Source organism: Myripristis murdjan, chromosome 1, assembly GCF_902150065.1.
Source record: "Myripristis murdjan chromosome 1, fMyrMur1.1, whole genome shotgun sequence".
Taxonomy (NCBI): domain Eukaryota; kingdom Metazoa; phylum Chordata; class Actinopteri; order Holocentriformes; family Holocentridae; genus Myripristis; species Myripristis murdjan.
The window spans coordinates 37,760,013-37,779,157 of NC_043980.1; the positions used below are offsets into that span (position 1 = coordinate 37,760,013).

Below are 19,145 nucleotides of genomic sequence, written 5' to 3' on the forward strand. Positions count from 1 at the left end.
ATTCCGTTTACATGTTACTTGGCATCCCCCCGTGTTTCGGCGTATTCCACTCTCTTATGTAATGCGACACTCAACCGTGGGGGGCAGCAGTACGCGTATACGCGTCTGGTCTGCCGGAAATACAGACGAAGAAGTCTTCTTCTTTTTCTTCTGTCGCTAGTTCTATGTTTTCTCCCATCGATATCCTCCATGATATTTAAGTCTTTCATTAGCTGAAGGCAGACTGCCGCCTCCTGGCTCTTGCTGCTGTTCGCCATGCCGTTTTCCCCGCCTGCAGGTAACCATAGCAACAAAGACGCCACAGAATTCCTTGCATGTCGAGCATGCGCAGTCTTGACTGAATATTCCGGTTCGGGGCATTTTCCGACTAAGGTGTTTACATGCCCCAATATTCCGGTTGGAACAGGCATATGCCAGGGGTCTTATTCGGAATTCTCTCCAACCGGAATATGACCTTAATCGGGTTCGGTGCGTGTTTACATGACACGTGCGCAACCGGAATATTGCGAATATTCCGGTTAATACAGGAATAAGGTGTGCATGTAAACGTGCTCAATGTCACCAACTGTCTGGGCATTAGTGGCATTGGTGCAGAGTGCACTGTTTCCACACATTTAGGAGCAAGGAGACAGTATATATGAGTGTATTGGGTATATAAGGTCAGCGGAAGATGCATTGTGTATAATCTTTATGTTACAAATTCCAGCTTTGGCAAAATGAATGAATTTCAGCTACTGGAGTACAGGTTGCATGTTAAATATGATGGGCAGGATGGAGCAGGAAGAAGTCTATGAGGCAGTCGCTGGTTGGAATTCTTGTTTATTCCTATTGGCACGCTACAAAGTAATCACTAAACATAATCTTTCCAGGAAGTGAAAGGAGGGGCCATAAGGTTTGGTTACGGGGAAGAAAGTGGTGTTTTTATTCAAAACTGAGAGAGGACTTCTCTTGGATTTCTGTTACACAATGCCCTGGATTACACTTAAAGGACCATACCAGTGATTTTTCATGTTTAGTGTAACCTCTACAATATGGATATATTTCTTTTTTCAGCTAATCTTTTCCCAAATTAACCAGTCTTTTTTTGTAGAACGGCCATATCATTTTGCCTCCCTTTATTCACTCATTAATTTCCATCCATTCCACTACAATATGAAAATGAACCTTCAGAGACTTCAAACTTTCTTCACACCAGTATTCCATCACTGTAATGAAGTCCTCCACATTAGTTTTCCAAAAAGCAGCAGCACTGTTGTCTTTTGATGACTTGAAATTGGGTGGAGTGAAATGCTCCCTCCACCAGAAAATAGTCCCCCGAGGAAACCTTTACTTCACAAAGCCAATTATCAGTTCTGTGGTTTATGAATGATGACAGCTTTGTTAGCCGCAGAAGCAATAATTAATATAATAATCATCAATTTAAGGTGAGTGTTTTAACCAAAAATTCATATTAGAAAATCAGTTGATTTTGATTAGATTTTTGGAAATCTTTAGCACCCCTTCATGATTTGCAAAATGGTTTGCTGTAATGTAAAATGCGGCTAACTTGTAGTAAAGGGGCCAAACATTAAAAGTCACTGGTACGGTCCTTTAACAGGGCTACTATGTTATAGTGGCGGGCTTTGCACAGATATATTACGGGTTATATTATATATTACATATTTAGCAACACAGTTTCTGTTGCGGTATTTGGCTCTATTCAATTAAAGCCAACATCAGCTAGGTAATACGCCAAATTAATCCTTGGACAAGGTGGTGAGACCAGCAAACATAACACAGAAAGACCACACAGGGGGAAGCACACGTTTTGAAACAAATTATGTGACGGGCATCCTTTATTTATGGGATTGCTTCATGTGGGGCTCATGGGATATTTTGTGACCTCTAAACCAAGTTTATTCTCAAAATGAGTGGTTTACCAATCCCATGCCTGCTTATGTTAAAAAAAAGGCACTAAATTGAGCGCAGCCCCTGTCATGGAACACCCCCAGCAGAAGTGAACATCACATCTCTCAGCTGCTTGTTTTGAAGCCATGAGACCCACAGACTGTGAATAATAGTAGGCCAACTACTATTTTAAGTGGCACTGGCAAAAAGAAATGACCAAGGTCATACCATGTACCTGCTGCTTGCCTTTTGATGTGAAGCTTAGTGGAAGTGATGTCTCAGATCATAAAGCATCATAACATTGTGTTCTTGTTCTTTTAGCCTCCAGAGTGGATGGATGTAGATGGTAAATAATTATGACCTGCCATTTATTAGTCACTGGCAGCATCTGTTTCTAAATATGTGCATTTATTGCAGCTTATTGGGAATTCAAGCGTCAGCATGTTGCTATGGCCAGTCCAGTTTTATGTCATAAAACTGGATTCGTCCCATGCAGCATTTGGGTGAATTTTTGCATAAACTAAACAAGACAGACTTAAATATGCTGAATGATAACACAAACTATTTGATGATTTCTTTCATGAGCAAAGCTGAAATTTAAGTTGCAAACCTATCTTAATGTAGCCACCATTTGTTTCTGTAAAGTTCCAATGTACTTTATGGCTAATAAAAACACAAACAAAAGACTTTGAACTACACATGAGTGGATTCTTGCCGATGGCTGGTCAAATAGAAAAAAAAAATACTTGATTTGTAGAAACATGAAATGATATGCCTGAAAAAGTCTAATACACAGTGTGGTAATAGTAATTACTGCTCATGTAGCACTTTTCAAACATGGTTACAAAGTGCTCAACAACAGTGCTGAAATGCAGAGGTACATCAACAACAACAGTCAAATACAATAAGCACACTGATTATTTGAAGAGGTACAACAAATCAAAAAAAAGAAGGAATCAAGGAATCAAGCATAACAGTAGGCTGATTTGAAAAAGCCAAATTTGAGATGAAAACATTTTTATAATTGCAATTGAGAGATTGAAACTTGTTGATAGCAGATAGTGGGAAACACTGCAGTTGAAGTATTTGAGTTTCAAATGTAGAAAAAAATTATCTTTGAAGTTTTCAAGAAACAAATGTGTTATTTCTAATGCAGATGCCCTGCTGGGCCTGCTGGTGGCGCTAGAGGGAAGATCATAGGGTCACCAAAACTGCCGGGTTTCATCCTCTAGCCAGCATGACTGTTGTCATGAAATTTCATTGCAATGTAAATATTTTTTTGAGATATTAGTATGCAATATTTACATTTTTGACTCCAAATTTCAACTGTTACAAAAGTCACTGTGGCCACTAGCAACATTTTGGCCTGCTGGTGGCGCTAGAGGAAAGGTCATGGAGTCACCCAGGACAAGTATCATCATCTATTCTAGCCAATATAATTATTGTAACCAGATTTCATGGTGATAAACCCAGTACATATTGATATTCCACTGCAATATTAACAATTTGGCCTGTTGGTGGCACTAGAGAGAAACTCATAGGTTCACCTAATGGACAGATCTCATCCCTCATTCATCATTTGTTCATCCAACATGAAACATGTCACCAAATGTCATGCCACCAAATAACCTAACTGTTGACCTACTGGCAATGTGACATTTAAAACAAAATATATGTATTAGGGAAAGGGTGTTATAGGGTTAATATGCAAATCAGGTGTAGCCATATTCAAATTCAGTGCTATCAAATGATTAAAGCCTGACACAGTGTTACCTTTCACGTGTATGTTAAACACTTGGAACATTTGCCATTCAAATTTCTTTGTTGTTCCTGGAGCTTGGTTGCCACAAGTGTTCACAAAAGGCCAGTTCATTCCAGAGTTAAATTAAAAAGCAAAGAAAATGCTAAATTACTTCATTTTATTTTTGCTTATATGTTGTTCAGCATGTACACACAACAAAATGAAGTATTTGTTTTTTTTTTAAGTGCATATAGAGAAAAATAATGCAGAAACCCAAGGCTTAGTTTTTAAATAGTTAAACCCTAGAGCTAGTGTTTCACATTTTGTAAAACAGTTTGCAGGGTGTCACCTTTATTTATTTATTCATTTTATTTTATTTTGAACATGTTGTATAAAGGACAACAGACAATGCAACAATAGGGTAATAGTAGAAGAAAAAAGAAAAAAATTCAATGTTATTTGCTAGATGGCCAGCACACGTTCAAAAGGGAGTTGGAGGAAGTTAAAAACTTATATGATCCTACCCCTTGAGTTCCTATATATTACATATATATTGTATTATACTCTAGTAATTATCATCCATATTATATTATCAGTGTATCAAAATATAGAAAAATATAGAATCTGTGCAATTAACATCAATATTATGTTAATTCCACAGTATATTTAACATCAATATATATATACATATATTCACATATACACACCTGTTCACTAGTGGAGTCCCAATCTTAGATTACATACAACACACATTTATACACATTTATTTTCACTCATTCATGTTCCTGTATCTTGTGAATATGTCCTCCTTATATTTCCTCTTAAACTCAGTTATGCTTTGGCTTTGTTTTAGCCCCTCACTTAAACTGTTCCACAATTTTACACCATAAATTGAAATACAGAAGCTCTTTTTCATTGTGCTTATACTTTCTACTTTTAAGTTGCCATGTGCCCTTAGATTATAACCGCCCTCTCTTTCAGAAAACAGTTTCTGTATGGGTCCCGGTAAAAGCTTATAATGCTTTAAACATTATTTGTGCAATTTTTAGTTCTACCAGATTATGCAGTTTAAGAATTTTCAACTGAATTTTTTGTTTGTACATGTTTAATGTGAGGTTTCCAGCAAATTCTGTCATCTTTCTACTGAAATGTTTTATAAACACTCAGTGGCTACTTTATTAGGTCCAGGTGGATTGGATTAGATTATAATCTAATCCAATCCAATCCAACTGCTGTGCCATAAAGTTTCCTTTCCTGCTGCCTATAATGCTCAGGTTTTGTCACAGTAACAGAGGAGTTCATTCACTTCTATGTTTGGCATTGAGCTCATAGTCAGTGCTGCTGTTGGACTGGACTGTGTTTTATTGACAGCTGATTCCACTATTCTGTCCCACTCATGTATATAAATAGGGAGGACAAAAAAATTGAATATGATGTAGTCCAGTACAAGACCTCTGCAAACTACAACATCAATAATAAACATAGAATTAAAGGTACACATTCTGCACAATGTCAACACAAACTGAACATTTTAAACTTTCTTAAAAGTTAGAATTGATAGCAGAGCTGTGGCCCTGAACTGCATTAGACTGGACAGGTGGAGCTGAAAAGTGGAAACTGAACGTAGTTCAACCATAGTCAAGCTCAAGCCTCTCTACATTGTAGTTGGCCTTCAGTCCACAAGGGGGCGGCCTAACTTCAGCTAAAGGAAAAAACTGCCACAGCCTTGGCAGCTGTCCTGAATGAAAGTACTGGATGTGTCTCAGGAGATTATCAGCCACATTTAAGCATGTGCAAATATTAGCCAAGTGTGTAAGTGTTGAGTATGGTATGTGTAGTCCTGAAAAGTTTATGACTGAAGGGGTAGTTTTCTGCATATTACACATGCACATTGGAAGAAAATCATGCCAAATTGAAATATTTACCATTTATGGTGGGAGTGGGGTCGGGTGGGTGGCAGTTAATCTACTATTAACCTCTATATGTCTTTGTCTTTTGTAAAGGCAGGTAACTGACGGTGATGTAACAACACTTCAGCTGCCTCTTTGTAGGTTGAATCAGAATGAGAAAAACAAACAAACAAAACAACAACACAACAGAGAGCTTGTGGAGTATTTGCAGAAAAGTATGTTTTACTGAAATATAATGTAATTCATGGCTTGAGTCTATATAAATGTACATCCTCAAAAAAAAGTAGAGCTGCGAGGCATGGTGGTTTCCTGTGCACAGCCCCCCGTCATGGTGAGGAAATGAAGAAATAGCCAGGAACAAACTGTGGTTTTGCTATCTCTTTGCATGCTCTCTCATATTTCTCTGCCTCTCTCTTAATTCAAGAAGCTCTTCTAGTATAATTAGATCATACTTTCATCACCTATAAGTTTAAATGCAGTGCGAACAAAACATGTAATGGTACAGTAAAAACCGTTACACATTGTTCCTCTAGCTCTCTGTCTGGCATGAACACATTATCCTCTCTCACATGCTCTCTTTCATTCCCAGCTGTCCATGAGCTGCTCTCCCTGTCTCAGAAAAGGGAGGGTCCCTAAGGTCATTGGCCCTGCTCTTCTCTTCTGTTGTCTGCAGCGAGCATAAATCATCCAGGAGCTCATCCAAACCCAAAGCTGTCTGTCCCATTCACATGGGAGGCTGTGAATGCACATCATCAGGCACTTTGACTGTGAACTATTCCTAATTCCAGCCACCACTTCATGGCCAGATGTCAGGATGTCAGCCCTCCAGCTAATGTCGGGACTAAAACTAGCAACCTGCTTGGTGTTAGTCAGTCACTCTAGTTCTGAAGCAGGAGATTGTTGGTCATGAGTGCCAGCCATGCCCTGAATGCACCCTGGCAGGCTCTGCCTTAACCAGCTGAAAGGGCCTATCACACACAAACACACATCTCATGACCATTTTGCAGCCTGACCTAAAAGACGGGACTAAAAGGCTCATCATCATGGTTAGGAAGAAGTCATTGTTAATATTAACCCTTTATAGGGCACTCATTGAAATACATTGAAATTCAAAAAAACAACCCTAGACTGTTATTAAAGAACATGACAGGGCTTTATTACTTCTATAAAATTTTTCTAAAATTTTCATTTTGTAATAGAAAATCAAAGCCATTGAGATTGGTCAAATGCAACAATCATGTGACCTGGGATGTAGAGCGATCTTTGCTGATTGGCTGGGTGAAGACCAAATGATTATTGAACTAACTGAGACAGGGGATGGGACTGATATGTAAAATTTCTGAAATTACCGAAAATGGTCACTTGCCCTATAAAGGGTTAAGAAACATTAGTTAATATGGGAATATAGTCAGTTCTTGCTTGACATGGGAATTGAACCCCAGTGGAGGGACAGTCCTGTTGACTGACCCACCCACCACCCCACCTGTCTCCTAACATGCTGTTTGGCGCTTGCTTTACACTATGTGACCAAACTGAGAAAACAGACACTTCGACATGTCCTTGGTTTGCAGAAACATACCATGCCAACATTTTCTCAGAAGACTGGGATGATCCCCCAAAAATGTCCTTGTAGATAAGCTTGTTATGGATGTTAAGATAAAATCCACAATTTATTTTACACCCTGAATTTAGGGTATGTTTAGAAAAGGGAGCATTAATAGTATTCATAATACAGGTCTTTATTGCTCCAGTGTGAATAGCATTGCAAATTAAACCCATGTAACACTTGTATAGACTGATACAATAACTGAACTACTGGACCAGTTCTAGGGTCGAGTGGGGTAGGAGTGTATGAGTGTATGAAAATAGACCATAGACCAGATACACTGTATGGACAGAAGTAGTGGACCACCTACACATTACACCCACTGGAGCTTTCATGACATCCCATGCTAAATCCATAGGCATTAGTACGGAGTTGGTCCCCCCTTTGCAGCTATAACAGCTTCCACTCTTTTGGGAAGGCTTTCTACCAGATTTTGGAGTGTGTCTGAGGGCATTTTTGCCCATTCATCCAGAAGAGCTTTTGTGAGGTCAGACACTGATGCTGGACAAGAGGGCCTGGCTCGCAGTCTCCGTTCTAGTTCATCCCAAAGGTTTTCGATGGGGTTGAGGTCGGGGCTCTGTGCGGGCCAGTCAAGTTCTTCCACACCAAACTCACCCAACCATGTCTTTATGGAGCTTGCTGTGTGCACTGGGGCACAGTCATGCTGGAACAGAAAAGGGCCTTCCCCAAACTGTTCCCACAAAGTTGGAAGCATAGAATTGACCAAAATGTCTTTGTAAGCTGAAGCGTTAAGAATTCCCTTCACTGGAACTAAGGGGCCTACGCCAACCCCAGAAAAACAGCCCCATAGCATTATCCCTCTTCCACCAAACTTTACAGTCGGCACAATGCAGTCAGGTAGGTAACGTTTTCCTGGCATTCGCCAAACCCCAACCTGTCCATCAGACCGCCAGATAGAGAAGCATGACTCGTCACTCCACAGAACACGTTTCCACTGCTCCACAGTCCAGTGGCGGTGTGCTTTACACCACTCCATCCGACGCTTGGCATTGTCCTTGGTGATGTGAAGCTTACATGCGGCTGCTTGGCCATGGAAACCCATGCCATGAAGCTCCCGGCGGACAGTTTTTGTGCTGATGTTGATGCCAGAGGAGGTTTGAAACTCAGCAGTTATTGAGTCAGCAGAGCGTCGGCCTCTTTTACGCACTATATCCCTCAGCACTCGGCGACCCCGCTCTGTAATTTTACGTGGTCTGCCACTTCGTGGCTGAGTTGCTGTGGTTCCTAAATTCTTCCACTTTGCGATAATGGCACCTACAGTTGATCGTGGAATATCAAGGAGGGAAGAAATTTCACGAACTGACTTGTTGCAGCGGTGGCATCCTATCACAGTACCACGCTCGAACTCAGTGAGCTCTTTAGAACGGCCCATTCTTTCACAAATGTTTGTAAGGCAGACTCCACGGATAGGTGCCTGATTTTATGCACCTGTGGCAATGGGATTGAAACACCCAAATTCAATGATTAAGAGGTGTGGCCCAAAACTTTTATCCATATAGTACAACCTTTACATTTATGTACAATATTGTTAACACTTCATTTTAAATTCAGTTCAAGGTGTTTTTCAGTTTGAGTTATGGTTTCAAACTGGGTTTGAATTCTATTCAAAATCCAGTTCCATTTCCAATCCAGTTCAGTTCACAGTTGTGTTGCTGAATCAGTTCAGCTGAAGGGAACTACCGCTCTGGCAGTGAGTTTACCAACAGTCCATCTGGCAGCAGTGAATCCTCTCACTGGCATGATGAAGCAGGGTATCTACAAACGTAGTCCATGGGTTTGGCTCGCCAGCTTGCCTCCCGATGTTTGTGTCGTCCTGCACTCACCATGGAAAGATCTTCAAGTCCAACTTCAAACAGGTACACAACATAAAGACAGGTCATGAAGAAAATGAATTAGTCTGTCCATATAAATCAACAAAATAAAGTGTTACATTCACTGTGAGCTGTAACATTACTATGTTGTTCATCCAGGCCCCAAACTATGGCGTAACGTTACAGCCTGGTGGTTTAACATGGCGCTGAGGCTGCAGCGTCACTCTCACTCTCCGTTTTTACATTTAACAAAACTCAGCATGTTTCCTCTTCACACAGTGTCCATTCACACACGGCTTCCCTAACAAGCCGAACATCTCACCTGCTGAACAGCTGGTGGTGTGTGTGTCTTTCTCCACACAGTTACAGCAGCCCTGTGCTAGCGGTCACTCCAGAGCAAACATCAGCGGCACAGCGCATCACGAGCAAAGACTCAATAAACGGAGTCCAGACTCACTAAAAACCGCTGTGGTTCAGTTAGATAAGCTCTACGTGGGTTACTGACCAGGTACGTGTTGCTGCACAGGTTTCAGATAAACTCTTTTTAAAGTATTTCACTTGCAAATTCCTCTGCTTCGCTCCTGCTTTTGTCTCTGCTGTCAGCTCCTTGTGCCGCAGCTGGGCTGCGGTAACTTCTTCTCTCGGTGTACTGGCGGCTTGCAAACAGCTTACAGTGCATACCGCCACCTGCTGTACAAGAGAGTGTATCATCATTGTATATTTCTTAAATTAAACCACCAACCCTTGTGCCACTTAAGAAAGTCATTAGTACCCCCCCACCCCCACCCCCTCCTGTTCCCAGCATCCCCATCAGAGCCCACCTCTCTGACTTTATTATGTAATCTTTCTCTTTTGGCTTCATACCTGCTGCAATTCAGTATGATATGGTCAATGTTTTCTTTAACTGCACAATTGTCACTGTTGCTTTTCCCCAATAGGCCTATAACAATGTGACATTTTATCCTTTCTCCTTTCTTTTCTCCTCTCATGTTTGTCTTTACGTCTGGGAAAACCCAAAGGGCTGGACCTGGTGCACCTCTTTCCAAACCCATTCCCCTGGAAATTACAATATTGCCACCAGTCCTGTAGTGTTTTCTTTGAAAGGTTTTCTTCCCCACTTCCTTTTAGCCTGACCCAATATGCAAGAGTATGTTTCTTTCTTCTTAACTCTAGTGGTGCTTCTATACATAATCATATTGCTTTATACTTTCCTGTCACTTTTTGCAATGATGTCTTTGCTGCTGTTCCATAAACTATACAATCATACTCTATTGTTGACCTCACAATTGCTCTGTAAATGCTAGTTAGTGACTGTTTATCTGCCCCCAATCACATCCAGCCACAGCTTGTGTCACCTTTATTTATTTATTTATTCTATTTTATTTTGAACATGTTGTATAAAGGACAACAGACAATGCAACAAAAGGGTAATAGTAGAAGAAAAAAAAAAGATAAATTCAATGTTATTTGCTAGATGGCCAGCACACGTTCAAAAGGGAGTAGGAAGAAGTTAAAAACTTATGTGATCCTACCCCTTGAGTTCCTATATATTACATATATATGGTATTATACTCTAGTAATTATCATCAATATTATATTATCAGTGTATCAAAATATAGAAAAATATAGAATCTGTGTAACAAACATCAATATTATGTTAATTACACAGTGTAATTAACATCAATATATAAACATATATTCACACATACACACCTGTTCACTAGTGGAGTCCCAGTCTTAGATTACATACAACACACATTTATACACATTTATTTTCACTCATTCATGTTCCTGTATGTTGTGAATATGTCCTCCTTATATTTCCTCCAAAACTCAGTTATGCCTTGGCTTTGTTTTAGCCCCTCACTTAAACTGTTCCACAGTTTTACACCATAAATTGAAATACAGAAGCTCGTTTTCATTGTGCTTATACTTTGTACTTTTAAGTTGCCATGTCCCCTCTCTTTCAGAAAACAGTTTCTGTATGGGTCCCGGTAAAAGCTTATAATGCTTTAAACATTACTTATGCAATTTTTAGTTCTACCAGATCATGTAGTTTAAGAATTTTCGACTGAAAAAATAGATGATTAGTGTGTTCATAAAAACTGACATTATGGATGATTCTGACAGCTCGTTTTTGAAGTATGCACAGCGGATATAAAGAGGTTCTGTATGTGTTTCCCCAGATCTCTGAACAGTAAGTTAGATATGGTAGGAGTAGTGACTTATAGAGAATATGGAGTGATTTATTGTTCAGGATATGTTTTGCTTTGGAAAGGAGTGAAATGCTTCTGGATAGTTTTGTTTGTACATGTTTAATGTGAGGTTTCCAGCAAATTCTGTCATCTTTGTACTGAAATGTTTGATAAACACTCAGTGGCTACTTTATTAGGTCCACCTGTATAATCTAATCCAATCCAATCCAACTGTTGTGCCATCAAGTTTCCTTTCCTGCTGCCTGTAATGCTTAGGTTTTGTCACAGTAATAGAGGTGTTGTGAAGCTCTTATTTTGTTAACATTTTCCTGTTTGGTGTCTCACTTCCTTTGTACTTAGTAGCTGTTTCTAGCTTTGCCATCACCTAATTACATTGATTGAGTTCACCTGTTCACTCCCCTATTTAAGACTGCACTTCCCCTCACTCATTCTTTTCACCTTCACATGGGTGGCAGACCTGAGGCCTGTACCATAAAGCTGGATTTTGGCTTAGCAAGCAAACTTCAGGCTTAACCCTGGGTTTTCTGTACCATAAAGGTGGCTTACTTTTTATCGGGGTATGTTGCCATGGTAACATACCCTGAACACCTAACCTGCTCCAGAGCAGGTTAAGTTCAGGATAAGAGCTCAGGAGGTATAAAAGCCCCACCCACTGACCATTCAATTCTCTTGGAAAATGGCCTGCCCATTTAATGATAACCCAGCTGATCTAGGTGCACAACTTGTGCACCGTTTTTTCCAAGTTATGCCGAGTATTTTTTCCCCTTTCTTCTTCTTATTTTATAAAATTAATACATTTTACTTAGACTTCTTATTTTAATTCTGTTTGTTTTTCTCACATTTTTTCAAGTTTGAAGAGGAGAAGGAATTCTTTTTTTTTTTTTTTTTACTTATGACTCTACACTGTCCAACCAAAAATTGATCTTGTAGACTGATGTAGTGATTTTTAAAAATATTTTTGAAAATAAATGAGGGGAATTTATTTCAGAGGGTTAAATAAAAGTCTGATAAAATACACGCCAGCCTCTGGGCTCCTTTAGGTTTCCATTAGTTTGCTCATATTTAGTATTTAGGGTGTCTGCCCTGAAAAGTCCACATGAGAGTTGATGCCAAATGTTTTACAGTCTTTAAGTGACAGTGAAATAATATTTCAACCAGAAGAATAAACACGAGGCGTCAGATGCTTTAAAAAAATGAAATATCAAAAAGTTGAATCAAAGTGACGATTCTGACGAAACTCAAACTGAGGACAGACCTCCAGCAAGGGTCGACCCTCACTGTGAGAGAGGGCCAGTTCCTCTGCAGGAGTGTATGGCTGAGTGGGAGACACATTCATTTACTGAACACACAAATGTTACTGTAGTCAGATCTACTCGTGCCGTCATGGTGGGGAAGTCAGATTATAATCCCATTAATTTACGCATTGACACAGTCGGAGATTTTTTGCCAGCATTCCTTGCGGCTCTTGGCAGCTGCAACTGTGTTGCTTTGTGCCTGGATGATGGATTTATATTCCTCGTATATATTTCAGATTATTGTCTGCGCCTCCATTGTAAAGTATGCGGCTCGGGTGGATTTTTCCATGTCTGCGATTGGTCGCATGCAGCAAACTCCGCCCTTTTTATGTGAGCGCGCACAGATCTAGACTGGAAAAGCCCGGGTAATTAACGAGTTGATAACCGGCTTTATGGGACCGAAAATCCGGAGTGCGGATGTCTGGTTATGTGAAGCCAGATAACTAAGAGAAAACCCGAGTATGTTAATCCAGCTTTATGGTACAGGCCTCTGGTGAGTTTTGTTTGTTTCCTTAGTTGCAAGATGGCGCGGACGAGTCCAGACGCCGTCGTGACTGCTCCGCGTAGACTGTGCTCACCGGAGACATGTCACCGTACAAAGCGGCAGCCTTACACGCTCAGGAAAGCGGTGAAAGCGGCTAAGAGGCGATACAGGGATACGGTGGAGGAACAACTGTGCGACCGCGACAGCAGACGCATGTGGCAAGGACTGCGGACGATTACGGACTATACAGGACGAGTGAACACCCCGGCTGTGGTGGACTCCTCACTGGCGGAAGAGCTTAATACCTTCTTCGCTCGCTTTGAGGCTGGCGGCGCTCGCGCTAGCGCTGTGGCTAACGCAATCGAGGCAGGCGGCCTGACCGGTGAGGAGGACCGCCCACTCTCGCTCTCGGAGCACGACGTCAGGAGAGCTCTGAGGCGAGTGAACAGCAGGAAGGCTGCCGGCCCAGACGGCATCGCCGGGCGGCTGCTAAAATCCTGCGCTAACCAGCTAGCTCCGGTGTTCACCACCATCTTCAGTCTGTCCCTGGCCCACTCTGTCGTCCCCACCTGCCTAAAAAAGTCCACCATCATCCCTGTGCCTAAAAAGACCAACCCAGCCGGTCTAAATGACTTCCGCCCTGTAGCTCTGACCTCCGTGGTGATGAAGTGCTTTGAGAGACTCATCAAAGACTTCATCTGCTCATCACTGCCGGACTCCCTGGACCCCCTTCAGTTCGCCTATCGCCCCAATAGGAGTACTGACGATGCCATCACCCATGTCCTCCACTCCACCCTCTCCCACCTGGACACCGGTAAGGGGAATTATGTGCGTCTGCTGTTTATTGATTACAGCTCAGCATTTAACACCATAGTTCCCCACAGACTGGTCACCAAGCTCAGGGACCTGTGGCTGTGTTCCTCACTCTGCTCCTGGGTTCAGAGCTTCCTGACTGGCAGACCACAGGTGGTGAAGGTTGGAGCCCACACCTCCAGCTCCTGTACCCTCAACACTGGTGCCCCCCAAGGCTGCGTACTGAGCCCTCTGCTATACTCCCTGTACACCTATGACTGCACAGCTACACACCAATCCAACATCATTGTGAAATTCGCGGATGACACAGTGGTGGTAGGCCTGATCTCCAACAATAACGAGACGGCCTATCTGGAGGAGGTGGAGCTGCTGTCTTCTTGGTGTAAGGACAACAACCTTGACCTGAATGTTGACAAGACCAAGGAGGTGGTGGTCGACTTCAGGCGAGAGAAGCAGAGGATCCACTATGCACCGCTCAGGATCTATGGGACCCCGGTGGAGAGAGTAAGCAATTACAGGTACCTTGGGGTTCACATCTCTGAGGATCTGACATGGACTACACACACCACCACCCTGGTGAAGAAGGCTCGGCAGCGGTTGTACCACCTCAGGCGGCTGAGGAAATTTAAGATCTCCACCACGCTGCTGAAAACCTTTTACACCGCCGCAGTAGGGTCTGTGCTTTCTGTGAGCATCACTGCCTGGTACGGCAGCTGCAGCAACTACACTACACCCTACATTACTGGCAGATTGCAACACGAAAAGACTGGAGGGGAAGGGGTGACTCCACAAGGCTGGATCAAGTCTGACAGCTCCTGTAACCCAGTGCCGGGCATCAGGTTTATGTCACTTGGTCTCACGGTTTCATACTAACCCTGAACCTCCGGCGGAACGTGTTTTTCTTCAGGGTTTTGCAACTCAGTTCTTCTACTCATTTGTACTTACCCTCTACTTATTTGTACTTTTTGTACTTTTTGTATATAGTCGTTCATTGTATATAGGAATGTCATATATTCTTCCTATTTTACCTTTATTTCTATCTTATTTTCTTTTATTTTTTATTATTATTATCGTTATTATTATTATTTTTATTTTTATTTTTATTTTATTTTTATTTTTTACTTGCACAGTGCCGGAGTTGTTGCAATTACATTTCACTGCTGCTGTACCTGTACATTCATGCATGTGACGAATAAACCTTGAATCTTGAATCTTGATCTTGAATCTAGTTCAATTTGTAACCTCAACCTCATTGACATTTATCTTTATTTTGCAATGATGAGATACGAGGTCAATTTATGTTTTAATCTTGTTTGCTTTCTTTCAGATGACCCATGTGTATCTGTTTCCCCCCTATTTCATGCTGTTTAAGAGAAATGAATACTTTAAATGATCTTAGTCTCTTGATTATGCTGTACATTCCTGACCGAATGGTTCTGTGACGATAGCCTCCACACAAGCAATTGAATCTACTCCTTTACATTCACTTCTATGTTTGGCATTGAGCTCATAGTTCGTGCTGCTGTTGGACTGGACTGTGTATTATTGACAGCTGTTTCCACTATTCTGTCCCCCTCATGTATATAAATAGGGAGGACAAAAAAAATTGAATATAATGTGGTCCAGTACAAGACCTCTGCAAACTACAACCTCAATAATAAACATAGAATTAAATGTACACATTCTCCACAATGTCAACACAAACTGAACACTTTAAACTTTTTTAAAAGGTAGAATTGATGGCAGAGCTGTTGACCTGAACTGCATTAGACTGGACAGGTGGAGCTGAGAAAGTGGAAACTGAGTGTAGTTCGACCATAGTCAACCTCAAGCCTCTCTACATTGTAGTTGGCCTTCAGTCCACAATGGGGCGATCTAACTGCCACAGCCTTGGCAGCTGTCCTGAATGAAACCACTGGATGTGTCTCAGGAGATTATCAACCACATTTAAGCATGTGCAAATATTAGCCAAGTGTGTAAGTGTTGAGTATGGTATGTGTGGTCCTGAACAGTTTATGACTGAAGGGTAGTTTTCTGCATATTACACATGCACATTGGAAGAAAATCATGCCAAATTGAAATATTTACCATTTATGGTGGGAGTGGGGTCAGGTGGGTGGCAGTTAATCTACTATAACCTCTTTATGTCTTTGTCTTTTGTAAAGGCAGGTGACTGACGGTGATGTAAGAACACTTCAGCTGCCTCTGTGTTGGTTGAATCAGAATGAGAAAAAAACAAAACAAAACAAAACAAAAAAACAACAACAACAAAAAGTTCACAAAACACAACAGAGAGCTTGTGGAGTATTTGCAGAAAAGTATGTTTTACTGAAATATAATGTAATTCATGACTTGAGTCTATATAAATGTACATCCTCAAAAAGTAAAGTAGAGCTGCAAGGCATGGTGGTTTCCTGTGCACTGCCCCCCGTCATGGTGAGGAAATGAAGAAATACTCAGGAACAAACTGTGGTTTTGCTATCTCTTTGCATGCTCTCTCATATTTCTCTGCCTCTCTCTTAATTCAAGAAGCTCTTCTAGTATAATTAGATCACACTTTCATCACCTATAAATTTAAATGCAGAGCGAACAAAACATGTAATGGTACAGTAAAAACCGTTACACATTGTTCCTCTAGCTCTCTGTCTGGCATGAACACATTATCCTCTCTCACATGCTCTCTTTCATTCCCAGCTGTCCATGAGCTGCTCTCCCTGTCTCAGAAAAGGGAGGGTCCCTAAGGTCATTGGCCCTGCTCTTCTCTTCTGTTGTCTGCAGCAAGCATAAATCATCCAGGAGCTCATCCAAATCCAAAGCTGTCTGTCCCATTCACATGGGAGGCTGTGAATGCACATCATCAGGCACTTTGACTGTGAACTATTCCTAATTCCAGCCACCACTCCATGGCCAGATGTCAGGATGTCAGCCCTCCAGCTAATGTCAGGACTCAAACTAGCAACCTGCTTGGTGTTAGTCAGTCACTCTAGTTGTGAAGCAGGAAATTGTTGGTCATGAGTGCCAGCCATGCCCTGAATGCACCCTGGCAGGCTCTGCCTTAACCAACTGAAAGGGCCTATCACACACAAATACACATCTCATGTTGTTGTGACCATTTTGCAGCCTGACCTAAAAGACGGGGGAATTTCTCTGCTGCAATTCAAATACATACAGTGTACTGTACATTAGCCAGTTATAGTGTTTCATTGCTGTGTGTTGTGTTTCCTGTTTGAACTGACTGTGCTTCTGCAAACATGTCCGAACCGGAGAATAAGAAAACAATGCACATACGTAGTCTATTCTCCCACTGTTTTCAATGGGCATCATTTAGGCACAGCGCTTCTCTGCCTCTGTGGGTTGGCTTCCCAAGTAGGGAAAGTCGGGAATCCCGACAGGCCCTGAACCCCCCACAAGGTCTCGCGATGCTGTTGTCACCGGTGCACAGTGCTTTGGCTAGCAGCGAAGGTGGAGATTTCCCATGAAAAGACTTTCTAACTTGATATTTGAGGGGAAAAAACATACCATTAACTGGGAAACCAACAGCTGACCTCAAGGATTTAATCCAAAGGAAGAGACAAAAATTGTAACAAATGGAAACACATGAGCAGCAGTTTAGACCCTGCAGGTCCAACACACATATATCTGCAGTCAGTAAATTAATCCTAATCAAATTATTTCCATCTCAGCTGTTTAATATAAGACATAATCTGTTCAATATAGGCATAAAAAAGCTAAATAGGTATATGCTTAACTTTTGAGTGCACGCATTTCGTTTTCCTTCTATTGTTTGTAATAATTTATGCATGTAGTTGAGCTACATTTAGTCACTGTATTGTAGCTCAGCTTGCTGCATTTCTCTGGTGGGGAGCTTCAGTGGAGTGAAGCTTCATGTAATGTACAGTAACAGTAACAGTGTACAGCTCAGCTCACTACATTTTCCAAGTAGCTTGCCCAACACTGGGTATATATGTGACTTGGTAGTTTAGGAGAACAAACATTTTTTCTAACTTTGAAGCTTTTTATGAGGCAGTTTTAGGAGGAAGTTGGAGTGTTGCAGCATGAATGGAGTTTTGTTTCACTTCCACAAGTCTCTTTATGTCACTCTAGACTTTTTTTTTTTTTTTACTACCTTTCTTACAAAATATTTTCTATTTTTCTTGTTATTTTGCAGAGTAAACACTGTGCAATAAACCAGGGGTCTATTTCACAAAGGGTGGATTAAATAAGCCAGGATATAAGCCAAATCCAGGTTTGCTAAAGCCTGCCCCGCACAGCCTGGTTTATTCCGTTCCACTAAAGCCAAGTCAGGCTGAGAAGGAGCGACTTTAGCGAGTCCGGATTGTGAAAGCCAGGCTTGTGCGCGATCACGTCTTCCTTCCAAAGACCATGCCAGTCGATCGTAGATTCCTTGAACGTGACCAATCATGGAAGCGAAGCAGAGGGCTGCGTCATTCAGTCTGGACGAGACTCAGCGCCTAATACAAGCATATGAGGAAGTAAAGGAGGTTATTAACCGTAAAGGCAATACAAGCGTTATAATTAAAGCAAGGGAGAAAGCGTGGCAAAGTGTTGCCGACAAACTTAATGCGTAAATCGTCCAAAAATAGGCTACATATAGGGGAGACTGAGGACAGTTGCAACACTTTTTACTTTACTCTCAGTTACTCAGAGACTATTTGGACTAGGCACACCAAGTCTTTACATATTAAACCTACATATGTCTGCTATATACCCATACCATTTAAAGATGGCTACATATAACATATCAATCACAATATTTATTTGAATAAAGGAATTCAGACGTTGCAACTGACCCCAAACCCGGGGACAGTTGCAACACGGATCAGGGACGGTTGCAACATATTAAAAAATCATAAAATTTCACCAATTATCTTCTGCTTTTTGTCTAAATAAGCACAGTATACAATATCAAAGTATTTAATAAGTTTTGTTTTGTGTAAAACATAGGCCTTCCTTGAGTCAATGTGCAGATGTTACCGAAGCTATAAAAACTCAATATTTCAGTTTGGGACAAAAAGAATGCAATAATTTGCAGTACAAAAAACATTTATTAAACATGTGAACAAACAGTGAACAGTTTTAGTGAACAAAATTCACATTGTTTTAAAACCAGTGAATATAAACTTTCATTTTTAAGTTTTGTTAAAGGCACACAAATGTTTAAAAAAAATAGGAGAGCAACACTCGCCTCTCCCCAACAAATCTGCATTTGTTGCAAATTCTATATTTAGATGATTTATTCACTATATGACAAGTTTATATGATTGTTTTCACAGGAAAAACAGGAAAATTATGATTGCCTGTTCTGTTCATCATGAGCAATGAAATATATTAATTGTGCCT

At 41.1% G+C, this 19,145-nt stretch overlaps 1 long non-coding RNA gene across 1 annotated transcript in view; it reads left to right on the forward strand.

The window, feature by feature from the left end:
• The first annotated feature begins 8,892 nt into the window (after positions 1-8,892).
• The window catches only part of LOC115366652 (uncharacterized), a 32,323-nt gene continuing 22,070 nt past the window's right edge, over positions 8,893-19,145 (forward strand). The window contains exons 1-2 of the long non-coding RNA XR_003928851.1: positions 8,893-9,021; positions 9,340-9,484. This is a non-coding gene — a long non-coding RNA (uncharacterized LOC115366652). The remainder of the gene's footprint in view (positions 9,022-9,339; positions 9,485-19,145) is intronic.